Source organism: Tupaia chinensis, unplaced genomic scaffold (genome assembly GCF_000334495.1).
Source record: "Tupaia chinensis unplaced genomic scaffold, TupChi_1.0 Scaffold000001_1, whole genome shotgun sequence".
In the NCBI taxonomy this organism is placed as follows: Eukaryota; Metazoa; Chordata; class Mammalia; order Scandentia; family Tupaiidae; genus Tupaia; species Tupaia belangeri.
In genome coordinates, this window is record NW_006159427.1 from 7,865,325 (window position 1) to 7,878,984 (window position 13,660).

At 42.0% G+C, this 13,660-nt stretch overlaps 1 pseudogene; it reads left to right on the top strand.

The window, feature by feature from the left end:
• The first annotated feature begins 7,715 nt into the window (after window positions 1-7,715).
• On the top strand, window positions 7,716-12,414 carry LOC106734113 (heterogeneous nuclear ribonucleoprotein D-like pseudogene; annotated as a pseudogene).
• The last annotated feature ends 1,246 nt before the right edge of the window (window positions 12,415-13,660 follow it).

Consider the following 13,660-nt stretch of genomic DNA (forward strand, 5'->3'; position numbering starts at 1 on the left):
ATCTTCCTTTCTCTCAGTCTTCACCGTCCAAGAAAAAGAATTCTTTATTTAGGTTGAAATTATTTCATAGAAATCTTTAATGACTACGAAGGGGAAAAAACACCTGTTAAACAATAATCTACTCAGCTTAAGTTACTTTAGTTGAGATGAGTGTAGGGGTTGACAGCAATGAGGTTTATGGTAACTTAAATGTGTTCTAAATTGATCAAATAAAATGAAACAAATAAACAGTAGGATAAACAGATAAGTAAATACACATTAAAAATGAATTAAATGTTGGGACCAGCAGTTAGCATAATGGCCATGTCGCTGGATTCCCATGTAGTCGACCGCAGTTCGAGTCCCGGACCCGGTAGCTTAAACTCACGCCAGGCATGCGTATGTGCATGCCCATGACCCCGAAAGAAGAATGGAGGAGAAGGGATTGCGGTGTGGCCATCCCCTCTGGGGGGGTGATTTCTCGCTTTCTATCTCTCTGTCTCTCTCTGTCTCTGGCACACGCGCCCTGTAGCAAAAACCTCTAAAACAAAAAAAAAGAATTAAATATCAAACACAGGTCAGGGATAAAAAAATTAAAGGTCATTAAAAAAAAGTATTTGTGTTTCTTCAGATTGATTTCTTCTTGATCAAATGACTCCTTGCTTAATTGAGGTCTCTCTAGCTTCTCATCCTTTTTTTAAGGTTTTTAAAAATTTTTTTTATAATTTCTGATTTACATTTAATTCTTGTACATCTTTGTGAGGTACAATGTGATTTTTTCTTTTTCTTTTTTTTTTTTTTAAGAGAGATTTTTGCTATCAGGCACATTTGCTTGCCAGAGAGGCAGAGAGAGAAAGTGAAAAATCACTTCCTTAGGGGATAGCCACTCAATCTCTTCTCCTCCATTCTCCTCTTTGGATTTTGGGCATGCATGCACACACGTGCCCAGGGTGAGTTTCAAGCCTCTGGGTCCAGGATTCAAACCACAGTTGGCCATGTGGGAGTTCAGTGCCTTAACCACTATTGCTACCTTCTGGCCCCACAAAATGGTTTTTCAAAGCATGCTTGTGGTGTGTGGTAATCAAATCAAGAATACGACTGTGCTTATCATCTTAATCAGAGAACATTCCATTATGTTGTACACCTGCAATATTTGTTCTACTAGGTTTTTTTTGGATATATATATATATATATATATATATATTTATATTTCAAATAATCACAAATGCACTGTGGAAATAGTTTTGTATATCATTATGGGGGAAGCTAGTTCAAACATCCGTGATCTGAAACATTTCCACAACAGGACAATTGGTGCATTCATGTGGCATCTATGTGTATGTATAAATACAAGGTGCAGGAAGGGACTTTTAAGACAGATATAAATGCACATATAAATTATATTTAAAATTTTCCCTCTGAAATCAGTCCACCCATTTTTAAGACACATGCTATGTGGGAATCCAGCGACATAGCCATTACGCTAACTGCTGGTCCCTGGAGATATATATTTTATAAATACACAAACATATGTATATGTATATGTATAATTGGTCATGCCCCTCTTAGCAATTAAGAGTAGTGGAATTCAGAGCAGATAAAAAACTGAAATCCATCTTGAGAGCATCGTTTTAATTCAAGGAGCCCGCTGATTGCGACGTGTCCTGGGCGCTGTTGACCTACACACCCTGCCTTTGTAAGGTATTCAGTAGGTCCTAGATGAGCCAGGGAAGGTCAAACATAAACAAACGTGCTCTCTCCGAAGAATCGGCTCACGTTTGCAGTCACAAGGGCCAAGGACATTTTCTGAGGCCGTGGTAGAACCTGAGTGAGCTGTCAGCATCCTCGGACGGCTGGATCAGACTCGGGCACGCGGCGATGACGACTGTTCTGCAGAGCACGTTTCCCGAGTCTTCGCTGTGCGGACTGTCTTCATTCAGATGGGCGTCAACAGCTCACTAATTACAGAGACAGGAAAGTCACCTCGTAGGCGAACAGCCTTAGGAGCCACAGACTTTACTGTGCTAACGGGAAGGGGTGCTACAGAGCCTTGATTAAAGACTGAGGAACTCAATGAAGGCTCCAGATTAGCTGCAAGGAAATAATTAATTGGACATTTGTTAAAATGCATGAGCTTATCCATGGATCAGGGAAATCCTATTCACAGATGTGGGGTTCTTCTATTCTTGCCAGAGGAGGAAATTAGGATTTACGTCTCTGTCACAGACACCTTCATTGTTATGATTTTTATTTGGCGATAACAACAACAAAAACACTGGAAGAGTATGATGGAAGAAGCCGTTTGAGTTTAATGTCCTTGAATTCAAGGTTGCATGACCTGAAAGCAAGGTGTCTACCACATGGTATGAGCTCAGCAAACATTTGTTAAATGAATTTAATGAGTTATGATTGTCTCCCACTATAGACTGTGCACCTGGGCCCGCTTCCTCAGATGACATAAAGGACATACTTATGTGATTCCCTCAGTAATTTAGCATCTTCTGGGGTTGGACCAAGAGAGGCTGTGAACCCCAGATAGCACCAACAGCCATGAGAGGCAAGGCTGGAACGGCTGGGGTTGAGGCAAGACTCCAGCTGGTTGAGGTGTTGGGGAAATGCGGCGTGAGGCGCAGGGAGCCTCAGAAACAAAGGAGCTTTTTGCTGGACGACCATCTTCTCCCTTCTTTATCTTCTTTTTGAACTATTTTTAATGCATATTAAGGTATAATTCATAATTAAATTTATATGTATTTATGGTGATATTTTATACACGGGATTTTGAAAGAGTTCATGAAAAATGCAGATGATAAAAAAAAACCAACTATGTATGGATTTCGTAATTTTTTCGGTACCAAAATACATTTCCTCTCACACAATACACAGACTTGACTTTCCATCTGGGTGACCTCCTCAATCCAAGATGTTACTGCTAGCTAGTGTTTTATTCCACTTTTGTAACTCTTCCCTAAAATCTGGCTTTAAAAAAAATACAGCTGATTCTTTTTTAGATTTACGTGCACGTTTACCAATTCCATTCTTTCTTGTTGTTTTTAAAAAAAGTTAATTTTCTTCAGAGACAGAAAGAGAGTGGCCTCCGATAGAGTCTTCGTGCTGCAATTCAGCTGCAGTCCTAGCCAGCCTGAGTCGTGGACACGCATATGGACCCAGTACGCTCAGGAGGCCCCAGGAGCCAAAGCTTTCCCATGTGGGTCCAGCTGCTCTACGGCTGTACCCCACCTGGCCCCCGCCATTACTCCTCATGTCAGCTTGTTTCTTCTGGGTTTTAAAAGCCATTAGATAATCTTTCAGCAAGAGTTAAACAGCTAAATTCTCTCAGTCGTGATTTGTCTGGAATATCTTTCATTTTTTCTCACTTTTGGACAATAGTTTCAATGGATACAGAAACCTAGATTGAGAGTTGTGTGTGTGTCTTTTTTTTTTTTTTAACACTTTGACGATACATTCCATTGTCTTTTGATTTTATTGTTGCTCTTATAGTATTACCTCCTATTAGTCCAAAGGATGGTCTCGCTAGTAGCTCTTTCATTTTTTTCTTGCATTAGCATGTAAGAATTGTACGTATTTATGGGAATACAATGTGATTTTTCAGTACAAGAACACAATGTATAGAGACCAGCAGTTAGCGTAATGGCTATGTCGTTGGACTCCCATGTAGTCAACCACGGTTCAAGTCCTGGACCCGGTGGCTTAAACTCACACCGGGCGCATGTGTATTTCTGCCCACGATCCCGAGAGGAGAATGGAGGAGAAGGGATTGCGGTGTGACCATCCCCCCTGTCTCTCTGTCTCTCTCTGTCTTTCTGGCAAGCACATTCGCCCTATAGCAAAAACCTCTCAAAAAAGAAAAAACATTAAAAAAAAAAAGAATACAATGCATAATGATTAACTCAGGGCAATTAGCATACTGGTCATCTTAACATTTGCCATTACTTGTGAACATTCAGAATTCTTCTTTTTAACTATTTATTATTATTATTATTATATTTGGAGAGTTTTTTTTTTTTTCCTATAGGGCGTGTGCACTCGCCAGAAAGAAAGAGACAGAGAGACAAAAAGTGACAAACCCCCCGCCCCCCCCGCCGGGGGGATGGCCATGCCGCAATCCCTTCTCCTCCATTCTCCTCTCGGGATCTTGGGCACGCACGCACACGCACCGGCATGAGTTTTAAGCCACTCGGTCTGCGGTCGACTACATGGGAGTCCAGCAACATAGCCATTATGCTAACTGCTGGTCCCCCTTTTAACTATTTTGAGGTACACAGCAAGTTATTGCCAACCATAACGCATCCTCTCCACTTTACTTTCGATCTTTTTGCCTTATGTTTTACAGTTTTATCATGATGTGTTCAGGTGTGAACTTGTTCTATTCGTTTTCTTTAGAGTGTGTTCCTGAATCGACATATTCCTGTCTTCAGTAAGTCCAGGAATTTTTCAAAATTCTCTCTATGAATATTGACTCCTCACTCCCAATTCTTTGTGCAACTTCTTTTTGAATTATTTATTTATTTTTAAAATTAAATTTATTTATTTAACATTCATTCACCGAACATCATCACAGTGTGCAATATGTGATTGCCTATTCAGAATCCACTGTATAGTGGCTTACTCATACGTTATCGTCAATGATTTTCCATGTCTTGTTTCATATATATATATACATATATATTCTCTTCCCCCGCCCCCATTTCTCACTCTCTGCCATTTCCCATTCTCCTCCTCCCACATTGTCTCTGGTATCTGCAGTTGCTTTCCATTCCATTTTTCCCTCCAAATCTTAATGATTCACAAAATACCTTAATGAATCTAACTACTTTCAATAGCAAGTTCAGTTGATATATACATATCTGTGAACACGTGTTTGACTTCAGGCATGAAATTCTGTGAGTAGAATGAATATACTTTAAAGTAGCACCTAGCTGAGGCTATATAGCTTACTGTGATCCTTAAATAGGTATTTTTAATATTTTTCTAATTTTAAGAAAGGAAGTTTTAGCTTTCATAAATCAAAATCAAAAAACATTAAGAGAGTTTTGCTTAAGACTTAAAGCCAGGAAGCAGGTGAGGATTTTGTTCAAACAGTAGTAGGTACATGGACCTGTCCACAACTCAAAAGAAGACAAAATCCTTAACTCTGGAAAACAAAGCATAGAAGGTTAGTAATGTTTTAGTCCAAAGTCATAATATTCTGTTTCACAAGTTCAGACTCATGTACTTAATCTATCTTTTGTTGTGGTCCGATCTTTCTTTTTAAATTCTGGAAGATAACGTTCAATTCTGGATTTGTCCCTACCATTAAGCGAGTCATTTTCTTAGTCGTTTTTCAACTCCTCTTTCTGTGTGTCTGACTTTAGCTTTTCCTGATATAGCACTCCCTTCAGAACTTCCTGGAGAGCTGGTCTGGTGTCAGTACCTTCTTTCAAGTTTTGTTTATCTGAAAATGTTCTTGTCTTTTCTTCCCATATGCAGGATAATCTTGTTGTGTACAGTATTCTTGGTTGAAATTGTTTTTCACTCAACACTTTGAGTATATTTTCCCAGTTTTTCATTGCTCACACTGTTTCCAATTAGAGGTCCACTGTTAACCTGATAGGATATCCTTTGTAGGTAACTTGATGTTTCTCTTTTGCCAGTCTTAGTATCCTGTCTTTGTCTCTGGTTTTGGTCAATCTGGCTATACTGTGTCTTGGAGAAGATATTTTTGCATGGATTCTATTTGAGGTCCTTTGTATTTCTTGGGACTGGATCTTTGAATGCCTCTCTAGGTTTGGAAAGTTTTCTTCCAGGATTTCATGGAATAGGTTATCAATGCCCTTACTAGTCTCTAAAAACTTTCCCTTCTGGGATACTGGTTACCTGGATGTATCTGTATCTTAGACCTATGTAGACACTCAGTGCATGGAGGCATTTGAGAATGAGATCTGGAGGGAGAATTCCAACAGAAAATCTTCATTTCTCTTATTCCCTGAAAGTACTAGTTCTCAGCTGTCATGAAATAGTCAGTCTTCTTTTACCCTTCTGCCTCTCCACTTGAAAATGAGATCTGCAGGCAGAAAATCTTCATTTCATTTCTGTTATTCCCTGAAAGCACTTCTCTGCAACTTCTATTAGGCATGTCTGGTTATTTTCGTTCTATCCAAGAGACATTAAGAGACACTTTAATATATTTTATCTCTTGATCTATGTTTTGCATGCTGTATAATTTTCTCATATTGCTTTTCAGTTCATAGATTCTCTGATTAGCTATGTCTAATCAGGTGAAACCTAGACTGAGTTTGAAATGCAATGACTAGATTTTTATTTCTATTGATAAATTTTTTATTTGGTTACTTTCCATTTTTTCCTGATTTCATTGTTTATAATCTTTATTATTTTCTTGTGTTTTAAATTTCTTCCTTTCTGACATTAATCATATCCTTATTTTATAATTAATACATTTATCCAATGTTGTGAAGTTCTTGGGTTCTAACACCATCGTTTATTATGTTTCTTGGCTTTTAAGTGTAATGGCTTCTTTCTCAGGCATTTTAAGGATTTTGATTGTGAGCTCAGCCTTCACTAAAGTCTTGTAGAGACTGAGTTCAGTGCCCTGCGGGGGTTTTATTGGCTCAAACCATTTTCATATTTTTTTCTTTAAATTGAGTTTTCTGAACCATGTTAAGGGTGTGAATTTGAACACCCAAATCTGAAAGAAGTGCAGTTATGAATTTCTGGGGGAAACTGCGTTCCTGACTCACAGTGTGGTGAGTAACTCTGGTCTTGACAAGTTTTCTAGTCATCAGTGAGATTCCATGGGTAATTTCCTAGTCTCATCTTTTGCTGGGGTTTATATGCTGAGGGTCCTCAGTTGCTGTGGGAGTCTTGCTCTCCTTTACTCACCTAGGCCTGAAACTTTGCCTTCTATCTTGGCCTCAAGGTTATGGAGGCTGATAGTCCTACTTCTGGGCTGTCACTGTATCAGTTCACAGACCCAAACTGATCTGGTTTTTAGCTTATTCTTTGTTTCTGACTTTTGGGGTTTCCTTTACTTTCCTTCAAGCTGCATTTAAAATGATACTTCTCCTGTTTTTCTTATATTAACAGATGCCTATAAAGGTTTGGTTTTTCAAGCAATTTCATTACACATGAGAGTCCTTTCCCTCCGCCTTTCCTATTGCAGTCGATGACTTTCCCTGTAGGAGGAAAGGAGTTTAAGGAACCACCTATGCGTGCACCCCGAAGACATGAAAGCCTAAGTTCAGATGCATTCTTCCTGAAGTCTTACAGTGCACAAAGGCCTTCCTGTTGTGGAACTTGTCTGCAGAGAGGAAAACTCTCCCCGAATAGTGCGATGTGGTGGCCTCAGTGATGGTTAAAGGCACAGCTCAGGGTGAGTACACTTGATGTGGTGCTGCAGTCACTACGAGAAAGGAAAAAACAATGGCAGATGGACATGTCTGAGCCCCAGTGCTTTGAAATGAGTCCTTTCCTTCTGGATGCAAAGTCCCATGAGGAGATGGGAGCCATCCAAGGTGGCTCTTGGCCTTAGAAAAAAGGGTTTACATAATCCTCCCCCCAGGGGAGGACACTGGCTGAGAGATGCAGGTATGGAACATCACCTTCTAACCAGAAGTAGCCAGAGGACCGGTCACACCAGTCCTGGCCTTGAATGTGGTGTGAAGAATCTCGTTTCAGAGGGAGACCTGTTACAGATGTGATGCTGGTGTTGTATATTGTGAATGGTGGCGGTACTGACTCTCAAAGCTACACGCTGCATTTGCGCCGTCCCAACCAGTGAAGTAGGAAGGCAAACTGAGTTTCAGAAAAGGTCAGAAAACAGTATGTGTAAACGAATGTTGGATTTTATTTTGCTATTTTTGTATTCTAGAGAAATGCTTGCTAAGCAGTTAATTTTAAAAGGTTGACATGGACAACAGGTTTGAGAGTAAAGACATAGTTTTAGGAAGAAAATCTAGGTCTCCAGACCTTTGATTCAATGTACCTAACCAATTCCATGGAGTGACAGAACAGTGCAGAGGGTCTAGAATGAACTGAATCAAATCAAACTTTTAGAAAAATGAGTGTGCAGAAAGAACGTCAGCATACTTTCCAGTACCTCATTGGTTTGGGATCGATCTTTTTTTTTCATAATTGAAATATTGAAGAGAACCTAGGATCACCCAGAAATGTGCTGGTGAGCCATTAGCAGCAATCTTATTAGTTAATCTATCTAAAACTAACATGCTCAGTGTCATGGGACTTCCTGGCCTCACAAGTTGTGACCAAAAGTACTGCTCTGTAAAAACTAGGTCTCCCATGGGACCAGCAGTTAGCATAATGGCTATGTTGCTGGACTCCCATGTAGTCGACCATGGTTCGAGTACCAGACCTGGTGGCTTAAAACTCATGCCAGGTGCGTGTATGTGCGTGTCCAAGATCCCAAGAGGAGAATGGAGGAGAAGGGACTGTGGCGTGGCCATCCCCCCTGGGGGGTGATTTCTCGCTTTCTGTCTCTCTGTCTCTCTCTCTCTGTGTCTGGCGAACGCATACGCCCTATAGCAAAAACCTCTCCAAAAGAACCCTAAATCTCCCTGACTGGACATTCAGCTCGACTTCCTTTCCCAGACTTCCTTGTGATTCAGGGTGAGCACATGACTGAGCGCTCACAGAAATGTGCAGAAGTACACACGCGTCACTTGTGGAGCCTTGCCTATCAAACCTTCACATGCCTACTCCCACATGTCCCTTTCCTCTTCTGGGTAATTGGATTAGGGTGGCAACCCCCAGGTAACCTTGGAAGCCAAGGCACATGTTGACAATGGTAGAGCTGCCATCAACTTGGGTTTTTGTATGATTGCCTACCTGCACCTCCATGGACTGTTGTGTTTCGTTGTTTTTTTGTAACTGCCAGAAGGCACATGTGAGAGAGAGAGTGAGCGAGACAGAGAGAGAGAGAGAGACAGAGGCAGACGGGACCCTCTCCCATGAGGTATGGTCATGATGCAATCCCTTTCCTCCATTTCTTCACCCTGTTTGGATTTTTTAGGCACATGCAAATGCCTGACATGCTTTTCAAGCCATCAGGCCAGGATTCAAACCACGGTCAGTCACATGGGATCTGGCTCCCTTAACCGCCAGATTATGGGCCGGCTGTGGCTGTTGCTTTTGTTTCCACGATGTTGAGCAATTGCGTATTTGGATCTACGTTGTTATCACAGACTCGCCTCTCTGAACTAATGCAGAGTATGTCAAGGGCGCCGAGGACATTGGCAGCCCCGTGAGACTCCTGCGTGTGTGTCCCTGGTTAGAATGATCTTTCTTGGTGGGACAAACATGGAAGGTACTCTGCAGTGCCTCTGGCTGGCACCCAGAGCCCAAGATCCATGCTCACTGTCTCTGTCGTCATGGCAGCCAGACTGCCATCTAGCCCCTGTCTACCTGAGCCTAGTGATCTGGGATATCTGATTATTCAAATCCCTGGACATCTGACACTGGCTGCACCTTCCTGAAGCATTGGCTTTAATTTGGAGATTTTTTTTGGAGGAAAAAGAACCTTATTTTATATTAAAATAAACATTAATGAACAGAACATAAAATTGGATGCATTTCAAAGAACTGGGACTTCAAAAAGATTTCAAGTTTGCATTTGCAGTTCTGGATCAGGCCCTCTGACCTCCCCTGGGACACTCACTCACTGCGCTTTGGGTAGTTGGCACTGCACTCTATTTATTGTTATTCTAAGGGTTTTTAAGTTTCAATCCAATAGCAAAATATTTTCCTCCAATACGGTGCAGGCACTTAATTCAAGGGTTGTTAAATATTATCGGAACATTGGATTATTTGTTACTGGCCCCCTTTTGCTTCCCATTACCCATCCTCTCGAGAAAAGGTTAGAAGGAAAGAAATGTACTACTCAAGAACATAAACAACAAGTAGATTTTAGCATGGATGTGGAAGCCAGCACTGGAAAGGGTGGGGCTCCCTTCCAGACTGGGGCGTCAGAAGCCGCCCTGACAACTGCACGTCCAGCTCCTCATCCCCACTTTTCAGGAAGGTGCTCATGCAGGTCCATTGCCCTTGGCATTTCTTCACCCTCAACTCAAGTGAGTCCCAAGTTTGTGAGCTGCAAGTGTGCAACCTGGCTACATTGGACAGGATGGCTAGCTTCTGCCCTGAACAGTGTCGTGCTTGACTCCCGTGCTGGGCGTTTGTTTTTCTCCAAAGTTAATGTCTTTTTTTTTTTTTTTGAGAGGTTTTTGTAATAGGGCGCATGCTCTTGCCAGACAGACAGAGAGACAGAGAGACAGAAAGCAAGAAATCACCCCCAGGGGAGATGGTCATGCCGCAATCCCTTCTCCTCCATTCTCCTCTTGGGATCTTGGGCATGCATGCACATATGCCTGGCGTGAGTTTAAGCTGCCAGGTCCGGGACTTGAACCACAGTCGACTACATGGTAGTCCAGTGACATAGCCATTACGCCAACTGCTGGTCCCCATGTCTTCTTCTTTTAAAAAATTGATTACCAGGGGACCAGCAGTTGGCATAATGGCTATGTCGCTGGACTCCCATGTAGTTGACCGCGATTCGTGTCCTGGGCGCGTGTGTGTGCGTGCCCAAGATCCCAAGAGGAGAATGGTGGAGAAGGGATTGTGGCGTGGCCCTCCCCCCCTGGGGGGGATTTCTCACTTTCTGTCTCTCTGTCTCTGTCTGGTGAGCACTTGCGCCCTATAGCAAAAACCTCTCCAAAAAAAAAAAAAGATTGATTACTGGATACATGAGTTCACTGGAGAGAGAGAGAATTAGGGGGAGCAAGAAAGTGAGATATCACTCTCTAGAGGGGATGGCCATGCCACAATCCTTTCTCTTTCATTCTCCTCTCAGAATTTTGAGGATGCATGCACAATGCCCAGCATGTTTTCCAAACCACTGGGTCTGGAACTCAAGCCCCAGAGCAGGCCATGTGGAATCAGTGCCTTAATCCCTACGTGCCTGACTGGCCCCGTGTCTTCCTGATAGCCAGCATCTTTACAGCTAACATCTACTCAGAAGAAAATCTCTATGGGAACTTGCAGCTGATGGGCAGGACCTTCTTGCTCTCCGGGAGAGGATGCCCCATCAGCAGCTCATACTGGCCCAGATCCCCATCTCACACTGCACTCATGGTCTGACATCAGTGTCCTCTTCAACTGTCGCGCCTTTACTCCAATTAGACCCACAGCCTCTGAGCAAAAAAAATTCATCCAGGGTTGGATGTGTTTCCATAGAGGGCCAGGACCAAACTGGCAGGGATTCACCAGCACAGGAGGGGTCCTGGAGGTACCTCACCTCTGCTCCTCGAGGACTGAGGGGCGAGCAGGCCAATGTGCGGAGGAGGTGGAGCTGGAGTCTCTTGTGTCATATCCTGAGTGGTGGCAAGGAAAGCATGCCTAGCTCTTCCTGGAGACCAAGAAGCAAGATGTGGCTGAACACAGTCCTGGAAACACCTGCTTCTGCTCTTCCGCCGCCATTTTAAATCCAGTTCCATACAACGCTCCGCCGCCGCTGCTACCGCGACCCGAACTGCGCGCCAGCATCCCGGTGCCGACAGTTCCGCCGCCATGGAGGACGTGAACGAATACAGCAACATAGAGGAATTCGCGGAGGGATCCAAGATCAACGCCAGCAAGGATCAGCAGCGTGACGGTTGTAGACTGCACAATTAAAACAGATCCAGTCACTGGAAGATCAAGAGGATCTGGATTTGTGCTTTTCAGAGATGCTGCTAGTGTTGATAAGGTTTTGGAACTAAAAGAACACAAACTGAATGGCAAGTTGATAGACCCCAAAAGGGCCAAAGCTTTAAAAGGGAAAGAACCTCCCAAAAAGGTTTTTGTGGGTGGACTGAGCCCAGATACTTCTGAAGAACAAATCAAAGAGTATTTCGGAGCCTTCGCAGAGATTGAAAACATTGAACTTCCCATGGATACAAAAACAAATGAAAGAAGAGGATTTTGTTTTTATCACATATACAGATGAAGAGCCAGTAAAGAAATTATTAGAAAGCAGATGCCATCAAATTGGTTCTGGGAAGTGTGAAATCAAGGTTGCACAACCCAAAGAGGTATACAGGCAACAGCAGCAACAACGAAAAGGAGGAAGAGGAGCTGCAGCTGGTGGAAGAGGTGGTGCTAGGGGTCGTGGCCACGGTCAGGGCCAGAACTGGAACCAGGGATTTAATAACTATTATGATCAAGGATATGGAAATGACAATAGTGCCTATGGTAGTGATGAAAACTATAGTGGCTATGGCTGATATGATTATACTGGGTATAACTATGGGAACTATGGCTATGGACAGGGATATGCAGACTACAGTGGCCAACAGAGTACTTATGGCAAGGCATCTCAAGGGGGTGGCAATCAATGGCAATCACCACAACAATTATCAGCCATACTAAAGGAGGGCATTGGAGAAAACAGGAGGCGATGTTAAAGTAACCCATCTTGCAGGACGACACTAAAGATTGGTCTTCTGTCGATCTAAGATGATTATTTTGTAAAAGACTTTATAGTGCACAAGGCACAAACTGTGTCCAACTGTATATAGCCTCCAATTAGTTTTCTTTGTTTTTACTTTGTCCTTTGCTATCTGTGTTATGACTCAATGTGGATTTTGTGTTTATACAAATTTTATTTGTATGATTTAATGTTAAACCTCAAATAAATGCTTCCTTATGTGAAAAAAAAAAAAGAAACATCAGGCAAATCCACACTGATAGATATTTACAAAGTAACTCAGAATTACACAAGTACAAAATGACTCATACTCTTCAAAAAATGGCAGGGTCATGAAATACAAAGAAAGTCCACAGAACTGTTTTAGATTTTTTTAAAAGGATAATTAAGTACAGTACTGTTCTCCTGGAACAGAAAGGAAGAGGAGTAAAGGAAAGAATTTTTTATTATATTGATCATTTAAAATTGACATAAAATAGGTGTACATATTTATGGAATATAGTATGATATCTTATTACATGACTAAAATGTGTAATGATCAAAACAGGGCAATAATACTTGCCATCTCAAACGTTTATCATTACTTTTGTGTTGTGAACATTCAAAATCCTCTCTCCAACCTGTGCTGAAATGAGCATTGAATCCCCACCAGTGTAGCTTCTCTACTGTGCAATAGTACTCTGGAACTCATTCCACCTACTTAGTTCGCAATTTTCTGTTAACCGAGTTCTCCCTAGCTTCTGGCATCTGCAGCCCACTCTCCACCTCTATGCGATCAAATCTTTCAGCTTTCATGAGAGAGAATATGCAGTCTTTGTCTTACAGTGCCTGGCATATTTCACTTAGCATAATTTCCTCTGGGTTCATTGATGTCCCCTCAAATGACAGGATTTCACCCCTTCTTCTGGCAACACAATATTCCATCGTGTGTATTATACATCCACACCGCCTTTGTCCATTCATTTGTTGATACACACTTAGGTTGATTCCGTATCACGGCTATTGTGCATAGTGCTGCAATAAGTATGGTGGTGCTAATATCTCTTTGACATACTGATCTCCTTCTTTCTAGGTATATACCCAGTTATGGGACTATTGGATCATAAGGTACCTTTTGAGTTGTTTGTTTGTTTGTTTGTTTAAGAGAGATTTTTGCTATAGGGCATGTACATTTGCTGGAGATAGAGA